Source organism: Manis javanica, chromosome 4 (genome assembly GCF_040802235.1).
Source record: "Manis javanica isolate MJ-LG chromosome 4, MJ_LKY, whole genome shotgun sequence".
Lineage (NCBI taxonomy): Eukaryota > Metazoa > Chordata > Mammalia > Pholidota > Manidae > Manis > Manis javanica.
The window spans coordinates 115771817-115786387 of NC_133159.1; the positions used below are offsets into that span (position 1 = coordinate 115771817).

At 48.4% G+C, this 14571-nt stretch overlaps 1 pseudogene; it reads right to left on the reverse strand.

Moving 5' to 3' along the window:
- Positions 1–554: 554 nt before the first annotated feature.
- On the reverse strand, positions 555–10494 carry LOC108389560 (aldehyde dehydrogenase, dimeric NADP-preferring-like; annotated as a pseudogene).
- Positions 10495–14571: the final 4077 nt, after the last annotated feature.

A 14571-nucleotide genomic window follows, 5' to 3' on the forward strand; every position in this document is an offset into this window, starting at 1 on the left:
TGTTAGGATGATAACAGGGCCAGGGGCAGTGGGACAGGATTGGGGCGGCTGGGGGGTGCAGGGCTGAGAGAGAAGCATGCACACACTCGTTCATTCGGTTGGAAATCTTTGCTTGGTCTCTACATATCTAGCAAGGGGTGGGAATTTGGGGGGCTGAGGCTGGCTGATGGGAGTAGGGGCACATGCTGAAGCACAGAGGGGCTCCAGGAGCCATTCTTGGAGGGCCTGGACAGCCAGGTGAGAATACAGCACTGGGAGGCCAGTTGCAGAGGCTTCAGTGATGGGTCAGCCTTGGGGAGAGCTTTGTTCTGTGGGGCCCTTGCAGCCTGGTATCCCCAACAGCTACCTATCCACCTTTCACTTTGGTCAGGCTGGGAGGGTATCTGGCTTTGAGGAACTCTTTGTTTAGCAGAGACCTCACCAGGCAGGATCGGGTGTGGGAGAAGGCCTTGCATGCCTCCTGCAGTGGTAGGCTCCCATGCCACTGTTTGCTGCGGACTTGTGGGGACCCTGGCAGCTGGGCTGCGGGGGCAGTGCACTTCCAAAGGACGAGTCTACGTTCCTATATATTGGGCGGCAGCGTCCTCCATGCTCCTGTAGGCAACTTTCTGGCCCTCCATCAGGCCCATCAGCCTCTGCAAGTACTGGGAGTTAATGATTCTCCCAAAGTCACAAGACTTCCTGGCATCTTCCCTGTAGAACTACTGTGGAGAGGAGGTGGCAGGCTTCAAGTAAAGACTTGAACCCGTGAGGGCCCACCTGCCTAGGGCTGCCAGGTCACATGCACTGCTGTGAGACAGCATTGTTTGAAAGAAATGTCTGCATGGTGGTTTGGGCATCATATGAGGAGCAAACACGTGTTCACAGAAAGGCATAAGGAGCATCCCGTGTTAGCTAGGACCGTCTTTGGGTGGAGGAATTCTGCTGACCCTTTCCCCCCCACTTCTTTGTGTTGTTTTAATCTTTTCCAAATTATCTACAGAGAGTCCAGATCATTTCACAATCAGGAAAGGATACAGTATTTTCACAGGTCTATGCCACCTCTTGGCCTTGCAGCCCAACACTCACTTTCAGGGACTTTTTGAGCTTCTTCATGATTTGGTTCTGGATGGAGGGGTAGTCAGGTGGTAGTCAGGGGCCATGCAGGTCTAGACACTGTTTATGAATTTCCCCAAGGTCTGTGAAAATCCCAGATTGGACTGCAGTCCATGAGGCAAGGGAAGCTCTCTGATTCAAGTGTCTTATCCTGTCAGCTCAGGGTAAGGTACAGGGGCTGAGAGCTTCTAGACAGCTCTCCATTTGACAGAAGCCAGAGGCTGTGTACTTACCACCAGGGAGGCTCCCTACACATCCCACTGGCTTCTAGATGGTGGGCTGAGCAGACCCATGTCCTTACACATGTTTACAGGGGCTGTAGCACCCACATCCTAACCCCATCAGTGGCTGGTGGGGATTTCTGCGGTGGGTGGCCTTTGTGCCTCTCCATTCATGCCCTTGAGTCCTACACAGTCTGGTGTAATGCTGCTCAGGGATCCCACATGCTGGAAGGCCACTCATGAGCTATGGAAGGTGGGCAGAGCTCAGGATAGACCTCTCCTTCAAGGGAAGCCTTCTGTGAGCATGGTCTCCCCACTCCCTCTGCAGCTCCTACCCCACACTGTGTGCACCATGACAGATAGGCCCACATCTATGTCACTCAGGCCTGCCTGTGTCGGAAGGCAGCTGGGAGGGCCACTCCCACATGGACAGGCACCAAGCCTCCTCACCTGCAGGCAGTGCCCAGATCACAGTCCCTGTCCATGGGGCAGGAGCTCTGTCCCCCCAATTCCAGTTTGACAGGGGTCAAAGGTTTGGCTGCTGCTGTCACGACAATCTTCCCCACCCTGGTGCTTCCGCTTGACAGGATGTAGTGAAATCTCTCCTTGAGCAGGTCCGTGGTATCCAGGACACCCCCACTGATCACCAGGTACAGATCCTTCCATGCAAGGAGAGAGGCTGGGCTTAGAAAAGACCACAGCCCCTCCTCACTGTGCCTGGGCAGTCACTGACAAGCAGACCCCCTCTCCTGGCTCAGGGGCTCCTATCACATCAATGGGAGAGGTTAGTTGTCCCCCACCTCTGGCTTGGCCCCTTACTACAAGAATTCACTATTTAGCAGCTCCCTGTGCCCTGGAAACCACCTCACCCTGTCCAGGTACTGAGGGAGGAAGGCAGCCAGCAGGTTGGCCATGTTCTTACTAAGCTCTGACGGCTTGATGACTACTGCATTCTCTGCAAAGCCCATGGGCTGATGGGAGTAGGGGCACGAACCAGCGCTCTGCCCTCCCAGGGACCAAGTCTGGAGCCTTGCCCATCTTCTTTGTCCTTGGCGGAGAGGGCAGAAGAGCTTCAGGCACACACTGTGAGGACAGCACCAGCCTTCAGAGTTGCTGAGATGTGGGAGAAGAGAGAGAAAGAACACAGGAGTGCCCAGGGCCTGTGGGAGGGCAGAGCCGGCCCCAACAGGGAAGAAAGCCCTGATACATCCTAGCTGAGAGCAGCCTGCACACATGGGCAGGAAGAGGAAGGGGAGATGGACATCTGAGCCTGGCTGGGCCTCTGGCACCAGGAGGCCTGACTAATTAGTTTGGTCCCTGTAGCCACCTGCGAAAGACAGATCCCTCAAACCACTGTCTGACCCCAACCCCTCTTCTCACAGTCCTGAGCCCCCTCTGGCCCCACTCCACAGTAGGGGATGGTGGGAATGGAGCCCAGAGTACATGCAGCCATGGTGCCCACCATGGGCTGGATAGTGAGGGTGAAGGGGCAGTTGCAGGGGCCAATGATGAGGATCAAGCCCAGGGGCTCTGGATGGATGTAGGTCTATCCTTCTGGGTTTGGGGAGTCTTCTTCACAGGCTCATGGGCAGCCCACTTGGGGAGTTCCTTGCTCATGCGCTCCGTCTCCTCTGTGACATCCACCACCTCCTCCTCGTGGTAGGCATTCCACTCGTTCTGTGGCAAGAGGGCTTCATGTAAGCTCACGTCCCCAGGGAGGGCCATGCAGCCAGGCTCTGAGCAGGGGCTTACCAGCTTTGGCCATGGGTCCTGGCTTGCTTCTCCCTAGCTTTGTGAGCCTGAATGAGCTGCCAGGGGCCCAGACCAGAGAGGGCACATGGAGGGCAAAGCTGAGGATTGACCACTGGGCTGGTGGGTCCGAGAAGGCTCCTTTCTGCCAGGGCTGGGGGCCCAGGCAGGTTTGGACACACCGAGTTCCAGGTACCTGAGGCAACCTCAGACCTGGGCGGTGATAGGAGGGTCATTAGTGAATGGGGGAGGGGGGACCAAGCCAAGCTGATATGTGTCCTAGAACACTTACAGGTTAAAATCAGCCTTTAGGCAGGGCAGAGCACCTTGAAGAAGTGAGTAGAGGAAAGGAGCTGCCAAAGAGTCGGGAGAAACTCCAGGAGAACCTCAGCCAGGAAGAGGGAGTGGGCAGCAGGGGCCTCCTGCACTGCTGGGGAGGAAGCCGGTGTGTGGGGATGAGGAATAAGGAGGTGCAGGCAGCAGAATTTGGCTGCGAAGAGCAAAATAGAAGTTGTGAAGTCAAAGAGTGGGTTTTCTTGTTTTTATTTGTGTCTTAAGATGAGAAATCTAGAGAGGTTTGAGAAATAGAGCAGAAAGGGCCCTGATAAAGGGAAATGTCTCCAAAGGCCCTCAGCTCGTCTCCAAAGCAAAATGGAAGGGTGGATGTGGGTCCAGATAATTTGGGGGGCAGTAAGATGCAGGGTTTGAGAATTGGAGGTATCTGATTTTGCTCATGATGAGGGATGGACAGGGAGGGAGAACGGACTCTGAGCATAGAGGGGTGCCCTCTGGGGTGTCAAGCTGCACTGTCCTCTGGCGTGGAGAACCAGGGGGCCCTGTGGGGGGCTGAGGGTTGGAGGCATGGGGAGACCAGAGGTTCCGGGTGTCAGGTCCGCAGGAGATGGTAGAAACTGATGGCCTCATCATGCCGGATCTGGGTGGGGAAGGAAGTGAAGCCAGGAGGGGATGGCAGACAGGTGGGGAAGGCACTGCCGGGTGCCTAGGACCTGGGCTGGGAATGGAGCGTAAGGAGGGACCCGTGCATCCCACTTCAGCGTCTGATGGTTTCAGCTGCACTTTCCTCCTCTGTAAAAGTGTCCTGCCTCTTTGTAAGGAGCTCCGCCCAGAGCGCCAGGCGCGCAGATGTCCTGAACGCAAGCAGCGGCTGCCCCTGTCCTGCTCCAGGTGCGCCCGAGCGCCCGCCCGGCACTCCGTCCCGCGGCAGCTGGGGCTCCTCGCCGCCCTTGGCTGGCAGGGGGCAGCACCTAGCGCAGGTCGGCGGTCCGCGCGCCCGGGACGTCCTTCTCGCCCTCCTGGATCGGACGCCGCAGCGCCTCCAGCCGCTGGATCCGGAACTGCAGGGGGGAGGCCCGCCCGAGTTGAAGGAGGCTCTGGCCTCCTCGCGGCACCACCTCGCTGACACTTCTCTTGGTGCCTGGGGAGAGAACACCTTGGAGGGTCCGCGCGGGGACTGCGCCCTGGCTTCCCGCCCATCGCTGGAACCTGGGGCCGCGGGACAGTCCCCACCCTGCTCCTCCGTCGCTTAAATTTCTAGGAAGAAGATCAGAGAAAATGGCATTCTTTTGCCTTCTTGACTTCCTAACCCAGATGGCTGGACCCTCTGGCCCTCTCACATTCCCTGAGCAAATAACAAACCCATCCTCAGTGCAGGCCTGGCTGCAGGCACCTGCGATCTTAAGTCCAGTCGCTGAGGATCGGTTCTTGGCCCTGTGCTGGGCCATCTCTCCAGCTCACTCCCACTTCTGCCTGCTGGCAAAGCTTGTGACACTCCCAGGTAAGCTCTCCTAGAGCTCTGCACTCCCAGCCAGCCCGCTTTCCAGATCAGATGGGATTCCATACCCAAGCTGATGAGAGGAAGCCCGGCATTAAAATACCTGCACCCCCTTCCTGGCTACATGACTGTTTTCAAAAGCACTGATTGCCTCACAGATGGAACCATGCTTGTTTGTTTGTTTGTTTGTTTGTTTGTTTTGGTATCATTAATCTATAATTACATGGGGAACATTATGTTTACTAGACTCCCCCCTTCACCAAGTCTCCTCCACAAACCCCGTTACAGTCACTGTCCATCAGCATAGTAAAATGCTGTAGAATCACTACTTGTCTTCTCTGTTTTGCACATCCCTCCCCGTGCCTCCCCTAACATTACACATGATAATCTTAATGTCCCCTTTCTTTTTTCTGCCCCCTTATCCCTCCCTACCCACCCATCCCCCACCCCCAGTCCCTTTCCCTTTGGTAACTGTCAGTCCATTCTTGGGCTCTGTGATTCTGCTGCTGCTTTGTTTCTTCAGTTTTTCTTTGTTTTTATACTCTACATATGAGTAAAATCATTTGGTACTTGTCTTTCTTCACCTGGCTTATTTCACTGAGCATAATACCCTCTAGCTCCATCCATGTTGTTGCAAATGGTAGGATTTGCTTTCTTCTTATGGCTGAACAATATTCCATTGTGTATATGTACCACATTGTCGCTATCCATTCATCTACTGATGGACATTTAGGTTGCTTCCATTTCTTGGCTATTGTAAATAGTGCTGCTGTAAACATAGGGGTGCATCTGTCTTTTTTAAACTGGGCTGCTGCATTCGTAGGGTAAATTCATAGAAGTGGAATTCCTGGGTCAAATGGTATTTCTATTTTGAGCTTTTTGAGGAATCTCCATACTGCTTTCCACAATGGTTGAACTAGTTTACATTCCCACCAGCAGTGTAGGAGGGTTCCCCTTTCTCCACATCGTCGCCAACATTTGTTGTTGTTTGTCTTTTGGATGGTGGTGATTCTTACTGGTGTGAGGTGGTATCTCATTGTGGTTTTAATTTGCATTTGTATGATGACTAGCGATGTGGACCATCCTTTCATGTGTCTGTTGGCCATCTGAATTCTTCTTTGGAGAACTGTCTGTTCAGATCCTCTGCCCATTTTTTAACTGGATTATTTGCTTTCTGTTTGTTGAGGTGCGTGAGCTTTTTATATATTTTGGATGTCAACCCTTTATCGGACATGCTTGGTTTTTAAACCAGTGTGTGCCTGTGACACGTGTGACACACAGATAGCAGGACAGCAGAGGCTAACAGAGCTCCAGGTCCCCACACAGAGGTGTGGAGGGGATTCCTGCAACCAGTAGTAGAAATCATCCTGGCAAATCAGAATGGCTCTTCTGCAGGCCATTTGGCTACAGCTAGCAAAACTGTTACAATGTATATCTCTGTGACATTGTTGGGTCCACACTCAGGAGCTTATAGAAATTACAACATTCCTAAACATTCATGCACAAGAGAGTTCATCAAGTTTGTATATAACAGAGAAATCCTGGAAACACCCTAATGTCCATCAGCAGGAGACAGTTGACACGTAGCACTGTTTCCAGGAGGGGTAGAGCACGGGGATACAGCCCCATTACGAGGGCATCTCTGTGCCACAGGTGCCCCAGGCAGGAGGGATAATTAGGTTAGAGGACAGCAAGTACACTGGGTGTGTGTGTGTGCATGCTCACGTATACACTCCAGAAAAGACTGCAAGGGTAGCCCCCAACAGGGTGACGATGGGGAGGGGTGGACTTAGTGGGGAATCTTTGTTTTCATCTGTGGTGTTTCACTTTTTTGAAATGAGTCTGCACTTTTTAAAATGTTGTTAACTTTTGAACAGGTAATTCCTGCTCATGGTAGAAAATGTAAAAGATACAAAGGAGTATAGAGAAGTCTCCCTTCTCCTGTTTCCCTCACCAATTCCTGACTAGCTTCGAGAGATTTCTCATCTTCATCCAGATATTGTAAAACTTCTAACATCAGGAAAAATGCCACAATAAGGGTATTTCCATTTTGCAAAAAATTTATATATACATATGCATATATTTACATGCATATATATAGTATATATGAGATACATGTATGTATGTAAAATATATATATATATATATATATATATGGAGAGCTCTGCCACAGCACATCCAAATGTGTGAGGACCTGGCACAAGCTCCACCCACACCTCCTGCATCCATGCAGCCTTGCTGTCCTCTATTCCCCTGGGTCCTAGTCTGGGATCAGAATGAAATTCAAACAGTTAGCTCTCAGGATTATAACGGGTGCTGGGTTAATGTTTTGGATTTGCTCAGTGATTTATGTTGGGGTTCATGTGTGAGGCTCACTCTTAGGGGGTCTGAGTGGGGTTGGGATTGGTTGCAGTGGTTATTAGCTTTTGGGTTTTCCTCCACAGCTTCATAATGTGGAATCAGGTTTGGGGCTCAGGGTTCCAGGATTAGGGTTAACAGTGAAGATCAAATGAGGGCGAAGTTAGGGGTAAGGGCAAGGATTTGGGTTAGCTGTCAAATTATGGCTTGGCTTGGAGTTAGCTTAAGAGGATAGGGTTAGCATCAGGGTTCCATTTAGATCTATGTCATCAGTGAGGTGTGGGTGAGGCATACTGTGAGTGGCAAATGGTGATGTTTAAGGTGAGTGTGAGAAGTGGTCTTCAGGTCATACACATATTCATAAGGGTAGTGCTGGGCTCAGAGAGATGCCATTTGGCATTCTTCCCAGAGCCTCTGCTTTTCTAGGAATGTGATTGAAGTACAGCACAGGACCAGGACCCATATTCAACAGGTTTGGTAAGTACAGCACAGGACCAGGACCCATATTCAACAGGTTTGGGAAGGACCTGAATAGCTTTCTCCATCAGATACATGGGTGATTACTATGTCACAGAAAAGAAACACAAAATACCTTGGATCTGGGTTCCATTTTCCGTAATGCAGTCAAGGTGGTCAGCTCCAACCCCACAGAAATCACTTCCACGGCTGAGGCACCAGGCCCTGAAGTGGGAACCTGCTCCAGTAACAATGCACATTCTGTCTCTAAGAAACAGTCGCCACTGTGACGTCATTGAATCTGCAGGCAACACTGTTTCATTTGCAAAGTCCTCCACTGGAGGGTGCACATTGCCCAGCTGTGGGAGGCTGCACCGTCTTTGACAACAAACATTAGGGACTCAGGCAAATATATATATATATATATATATCCTTGTGTGTGTATATATATATATATATATGGAGACCTCTGCCACAACACATCCAAATCTGTGAGTCCCCAGCACAAGCTCCACCCACACCTCCTACACTCCTCCACCTTCACTGGCCTCTATTCACATGGGTACGAGTCCAGGATCAGGATGAAATTCAAAGGGTTAGATCTCAGGGCTTGGATGGGAGCTGGGTTAATGTTTTGGATTTGCTCTGGGATTTATGTTCTGGTCTATGTGTGATTTTCACCGTTAGGGGATCCAAGCTAGGGTTCGGTTTGATTGCAGTGGTTAGTAGGGTTTCCCTCCAGGGATTCATGGTGCGGAATCAGCTTGTAGAATCAGGGTTTCTTGGGTAGGGTTACAGTGACAGGGTGCAGGAAACTGTTAGGAATAATATTCAAGGTAGATTTGATGGTTAGGACTAAGGTTTAGGGTATGAGGGTTATGCATTTTGTGTGTGTGTGCATATTCATGTTGTGTGTGTGTGTGTTAGGGTTAACGTGAATGATACAAAAAAATGGGCAGAGGATCTGAACAGATACTTCTTCAAAGAAGAAATTCAGATGGCCAACAGGCACATGAAAAGATGCTCCACATCGCTAATGTTAAGAGAAATGCAAATTAAGACCACAATGAGATATTACCTCACACAGGTGAGGAAGGCCACCATCCAAAAGTCAATCAACAACAAATGTTGGCAAGGATGTGGAGAAAAGGGAACACTACACTGCTGGTGGGAATGTAAATTAGTTCAACAATTATGGAAAGCAGTATGGGGGTACCTCCAAAAACTAAAAATAGAAATACCATTTGCCACAGGAATTCCACTTCTAGGAATTTACCCTTAGAATGAAGCAACCCAGTTTGAAAAAGACATATGCACCCCTATGTTTATCACAGTACTATGTACAATGGCCAAGAAATGGAAGCAACCAAAGTGTCCATCAGTAGATGAATGAATAGAGACAATGTGGTACATACACAAAATGGAATATTATTCAGCCATAAGAAGAAAACACATCCTACCATTTGCAACAACATGGATGGAGCTAGAGGGTATTATGCTCAGTGAAATAAGCCAGGTGGGAAAAGACAAGTATCAAGTGATTTCACTCAACTGTGGAGTATAAGAATGAAGAGAAAACCTGAAGGAACAGAACAGCAGCAGAGACACAGAACCTACAAGAACCTACAAAAGGACTAACAGTTATCAAAGGGAAAGGGACTGGGAAGGATGGGTGGGAAGGGAGGGATAAGGGGAAAAACAGGGGCACTACAATTAGCAGACATAATGTATGGTGGGTGTGGGGGTGTCCCAGGGAGGGCTGTACAACACACAGAAGACAAATAATGATTCTATAGCATCTTACTACTAAGATATAATGGGGTATGTGCGGGAGGGACTTGATGATGGGGGGAGTCTAGTAAACATAATGTTTCTCATAAAATTGAAAATGATACCAATATAAATTTTTAAAAAAGAAATAGAATTAAGGATAGCATCAGGCACAGTTTTAGAATGAGGGTAAACAGTTTTAACGGGGAACCCTCTCTCCAATGTAACATATACAGTACTGGCAGTGAGACTAAATTATAATGTGGAATTCTCTGCACCATAGAAAACTTAACGGGCCAACTGTGGGTCACGGTTAGGGTGATCGTGTGTGCTGGGTTATGGTTACATCTTCAGTTGGTGTCTGATAAGTGGTTAGATATGGTTTGGAAATGTTTTGGTGAGAGCTACTGTAATGCTTTATGTGAGGGATGATGGGCTGAGTCTTTCAGTTAACAGTGAAGATCAAATGACAGCGAGGTTATGAATAAGGGCAAGGTTTGGGTTAGGTGTAGCATCAAATTACAGCTTGGCCTGGAGTAAGCTTGAAAGGATAGGCTTAGTGTCAGGGATCCGTTAGATCTACGTCATCAATGAGGTGTGGGTGATGGTAGTGTGAGTGGCAAATGCTGAGGTTTTTCTGTGAGTGTGAGAAATAATCTTCAGATCAATCATTCCCATAGCCATAGTCATAAGGGTAGTGATAGGCTCAGAGAGCTGCCATTTGGCATTCCTCCCAGAACCCATGTTTTTCGAGGAATGTGAATAAAGTAAAGCACAGGATCAGCACCCATATTCAACGGATTTGGGAAGGACCTGAATGGCTTTTTCCATTAGGTACATTGGTTATTACTGTGTTGCACAAAGGAAACACACAATACCTTGCAGTTGGCTTCCATTTTGCCTAGTGCTGCCAAGGTGGTCAGTTCCCACTTCAACAAAATCACTCCCAGAGCTTAGCAACAGGCCAAGTGGGAACCTGCTCTGTGCACCAAACACATTCTGTCTCTAGGAAACAGTCGCCACTGTGACGTCATTGAAAGTCCTCCAATACATGGCTTGCACTGCCTAGCCATGGGAAGCTGCAGCATCTTTGAAAGCAGACATTAGAGACTCAGGCAAACATGAGCTCTGCCACGTGGAGAGCTCTGGCACGAAACTTCCAAATGTGTGAGTCCTTAGCACAAGCTCCACCCACACTTCCTGCACTCATCGGCCTCTATTCACCTGGGTCCTGGACCAAGACCATGATGAAATTCAAACAGGTAGCTCCCAGGGCTCTGATGGGTGCTGGGTTAATGTTTTGGATATGCTCAGAGATTTATTTTATGGTCCATGTGTGATTTTCACCCTTAGGGGTTCTGAGCTTGGGTTGGGTTTGGTTGCACTTTGTTAATAGGTTTTGGGTTTCCCTCCAGGGCTTTGTGGTGCAGAATCAGCTTTTGGGTTCAGGGATTCTTGGTTAGGGTACAGGGACAGGGTGCAGGAAATGGTTAAGTTTAATATTCAAGATAGATTTGATGGTTAGGCTGATTCTTTGGACTAAGGTTTAGGTTATAAGGGTTAGAGATTTGGTATGTGTGTGTGTGTTTGTGCGTGTGTGTGTGTGTGTGTTACTGTTAATGTGACATTGGGTAAGGGTTCATGTCTGCAGTAGGCATCAGAATTAAGATTAAGGACAGACGTGGTGCTTAAGATGGTGCTGTGTGTAGGGCAGCGGAAATATCCTCCCAAAACTATATATATTTTTGAAAATGCAACAAATACAACTACTCCTAAAAGAGACACCAGAAGATACAGTACAACATTCATGCTACATCTACATCTGTGAGAACTCAGCATCTCACGAAGAGGGTAAGATACAAGGCCATGACGCAGCGGGACCTGAGCCCTCACCCCACCCCAGCCCACTGGTGAGAGGAAAAGAACCAGAGTGGGGCGGGAGTGGAAGCACAGGACTGCTAAATAAGCATCCCTAGTAACCTTCACTGGGAGCACAGACATACATTCCATAATGTACGGGATATTAGAGAAGCAGAAAAGTAAAACCGAAGACAGAGACTGTGACCGGTCCCCACAGCCGGCTCCCCTGGGACAAAAAAAAAGTAGGTGCTTTTTAAAAATGTTAAAGGGACAACGGCTTAACAGCTGGACAAAATCATCCAGGCACACTCAGCCCAGCAGTCAGGGAATCCTAAGGAACTTCAGGAGTCCAAACACCCTGGGGGGTAATCCAGCCCCAAAGCCCCTCACGGTGATAAGCAGCCTGCCATTCGATCCCCCGGCCAGTGCTGCAAGCAAACCGGATGACCCGCCACAGCTGCGGACCAGCCGGGGAACAGCCCCACCCACAGCAAAAATCCAGAGTCTCCTCCCAGCAGGCAACTAACCGGGACAGACCCAGAGGCTGCCGCCTGCCCAGCACAGACAGAGGAAGCCAGAGCAAGAAATCTGTGGCTTTCCTATACACTAACAATGAACTAGCAGAAAGAGAAATCAGGAAAACAATTCCATTCACAATTGCATCAAAAAGAATAAAATACCTAGGAATAAATCTACCCAAGGAAGTGAAAGACCTATACCCTGAAAACTATAAGACACTCTTAAGAGAAATTAAAGAGGACACTAACAAATGGAAACTCATCCCATGCTCCTGGCTAGGAAGAATTAATATCGTCAAAATGGCCATTCTGCCCAAAGCAATATACAGATTCAATGCAATGCCTATCAAAATACCAACAGCATTGTTCAATGAACTAGAACAAATAGTTCTAACATTCATATGGAACCACAAAAGACCCCGAATAGCCATAGTGATCCTGAGAAGGAAGAATAAAGTGGGGGGAATCTCGCTCCCCAACTTCAAGCTCTACTACAAAGCCACAGTAATCAAGACAATTTGGTACTGGAACAAGAACAGAGCCACAGACCAGTGGAACAGAATAGAGACTCCAAACATTAACCCAAACATATATGGCTAATTAATATATGATAAAGGTGCCATGGAAAGAAAGAAAGAAAGAAGGAAGGAAGGGAGGCAGGGAGGAAGGGAGGAAGGAAGAACAGTCCCTTCCACAGCTGCTGTTGGCAAAACTCTACAGCTACATGTCAGAGAATGAAATGGGATCACTGTCTAACCCCATACACAAATGAAAATTTGAAATGCATCAAAGACCTTAATGTAAGTCATGAAACCATAAAACTCATAGAAAAAAACATAGGCAAAAATCTCTTGGACATAAACATGAGCAGCTTCTTCATGAACATATCTCCCCTGGCAAGGGAAACAAAAGCAAATATGAACAAGTGGGACTATACCAACCTGAAAAGCTTCTGTGCAGCAAAGGACACCATCAATAGAACAAAAAGGTATCCTACAGTATGGGAGAATATATTCGTGAATGACAGATCCGATAAAGGGTTGACTTTCAAAATATGTAAAGAGCTCATGCATCTCAAGAAACAAAAAGCAAGCAATCCAATGAAAAAATGGGCAGAGGATCTGAACAGACACTTCTCCAAAGAAGAAATTCAGATGGCCTACAAGATGTTCCACATCGCTAGTCATCAGAGAAATGCAAATTAAGACCACAATGAGATATCACCTCACACAGGTGAGGAAGGCCACCATCCAAAAGACAAACAAAACCAGATGTTGGCGAGGTTGTGGAGAAAGGGGAACCCTCCTACACTGCTGGTGGGAATGTAAATTAGTTCAAACATTGTGGAAAGCAGTATGGAGGTTACTCAGAAACTAAAAATAGAAATACCATTTGACCCAGGTATTCCACTTGTAGAATTTACCCTTAGAACGAAGCAGCCCAGTTTGTAAAATATATATGCACCTCTATGTTTATCGCAACACTATTTACAATAGCCAAGAAATGGAAGCAACCTAAATGTCCATCAGTAGATGAATGGATAAAGAAGATGTGGTAAATATACAAAATGGAATATTATTCAGTCATAAGAAGAAAACAAATCCTACCATTTGCTACAACATGGATGGAGCTAGAGAGTATCACACTCAGTGAAATAAGCCAGGTGGAGAAAGGCAAGTATCAAATGATTTCACTCATCTGTGGAGTATAAAAACAAAGAAAAAAAAGTGAAGGAACAAAACAGCAGCAGACTCACAGAACCCAAGAATGGACAAAGAATAACCAAAGGGAAAGGGACTGGGAATGATGTGTGGGGAGGAAGGGATAAGGGTGGATAGGCTTAGTGTCAGGGACCCATTTAGATCTATGTCATCAATGAGGTGTGGGTGATGCATAGTGTGAGTGGCAAATGCTGAGGTTTTTCTGTGAGTGTGAGAAATAATCTTGAGATCAATCATTCCCATACTCTATCCATTCATAAGGGTAGTGCTGGGCTCAGAGATCTGCCATTTGGCATTCTTCCTAGAACCTCTGCTTTTCTAGGAATGTGAATACAGTAAAGCACAGGATCAGCACCCATATTCAACGGGTTTGGGAAGGACCTGAATGGCTTTTTCCATCAGACATGTGGGTTATTACTGTCGCACAAAGGAAACACACAATACCTTGTATCTGGGTTCCATTTTCCCTAGTGCTGCCATATCTGTGTATCAGAGGTGGCCTGTGAGGTGAGGTAAAATAGTTGCTCCAAAACCTTGAGCAGTTGCCGTAAGGATCGTAGGACAGCTATACATGTGATACCAGTGAGAAGAGAAATTCCTTCCAAAATAATCCAGTGAAAGATGTAGGCTTCAGTTCGCTACAAAACTTATTCATTTGGAGCTTTTATTCCCCAAACATGCTTGCTAGCTCCTATCTTCCTCTCTCCTGCGCGCGCGCGCGCACACACACACACACACGCGCGCGCGGAAGGCGCCAGCTCCCCCTGAAGCCTCCTCTCGGCGCTGCGTGGTGGGCGCCCTCCTGGGGCAGGCTCCGTGGATGTCACCTCTCCACCCAGACTTGGTTGTAGTCCCCTTCCGCTGGCAGGGGTCCTTCACAAATAAGCTTCTGGACGAGGCACCAATAGCGGGGCTTGGTGACCCAGAGGGCTTGGCTGGGGCGAGGCTGATGAGGGATGGGGCGAGGTGGGCTGACCTTGGCTTCACCTAACTGGACATCATGTCTGACCTGGGTTTACCACCCCCCATCC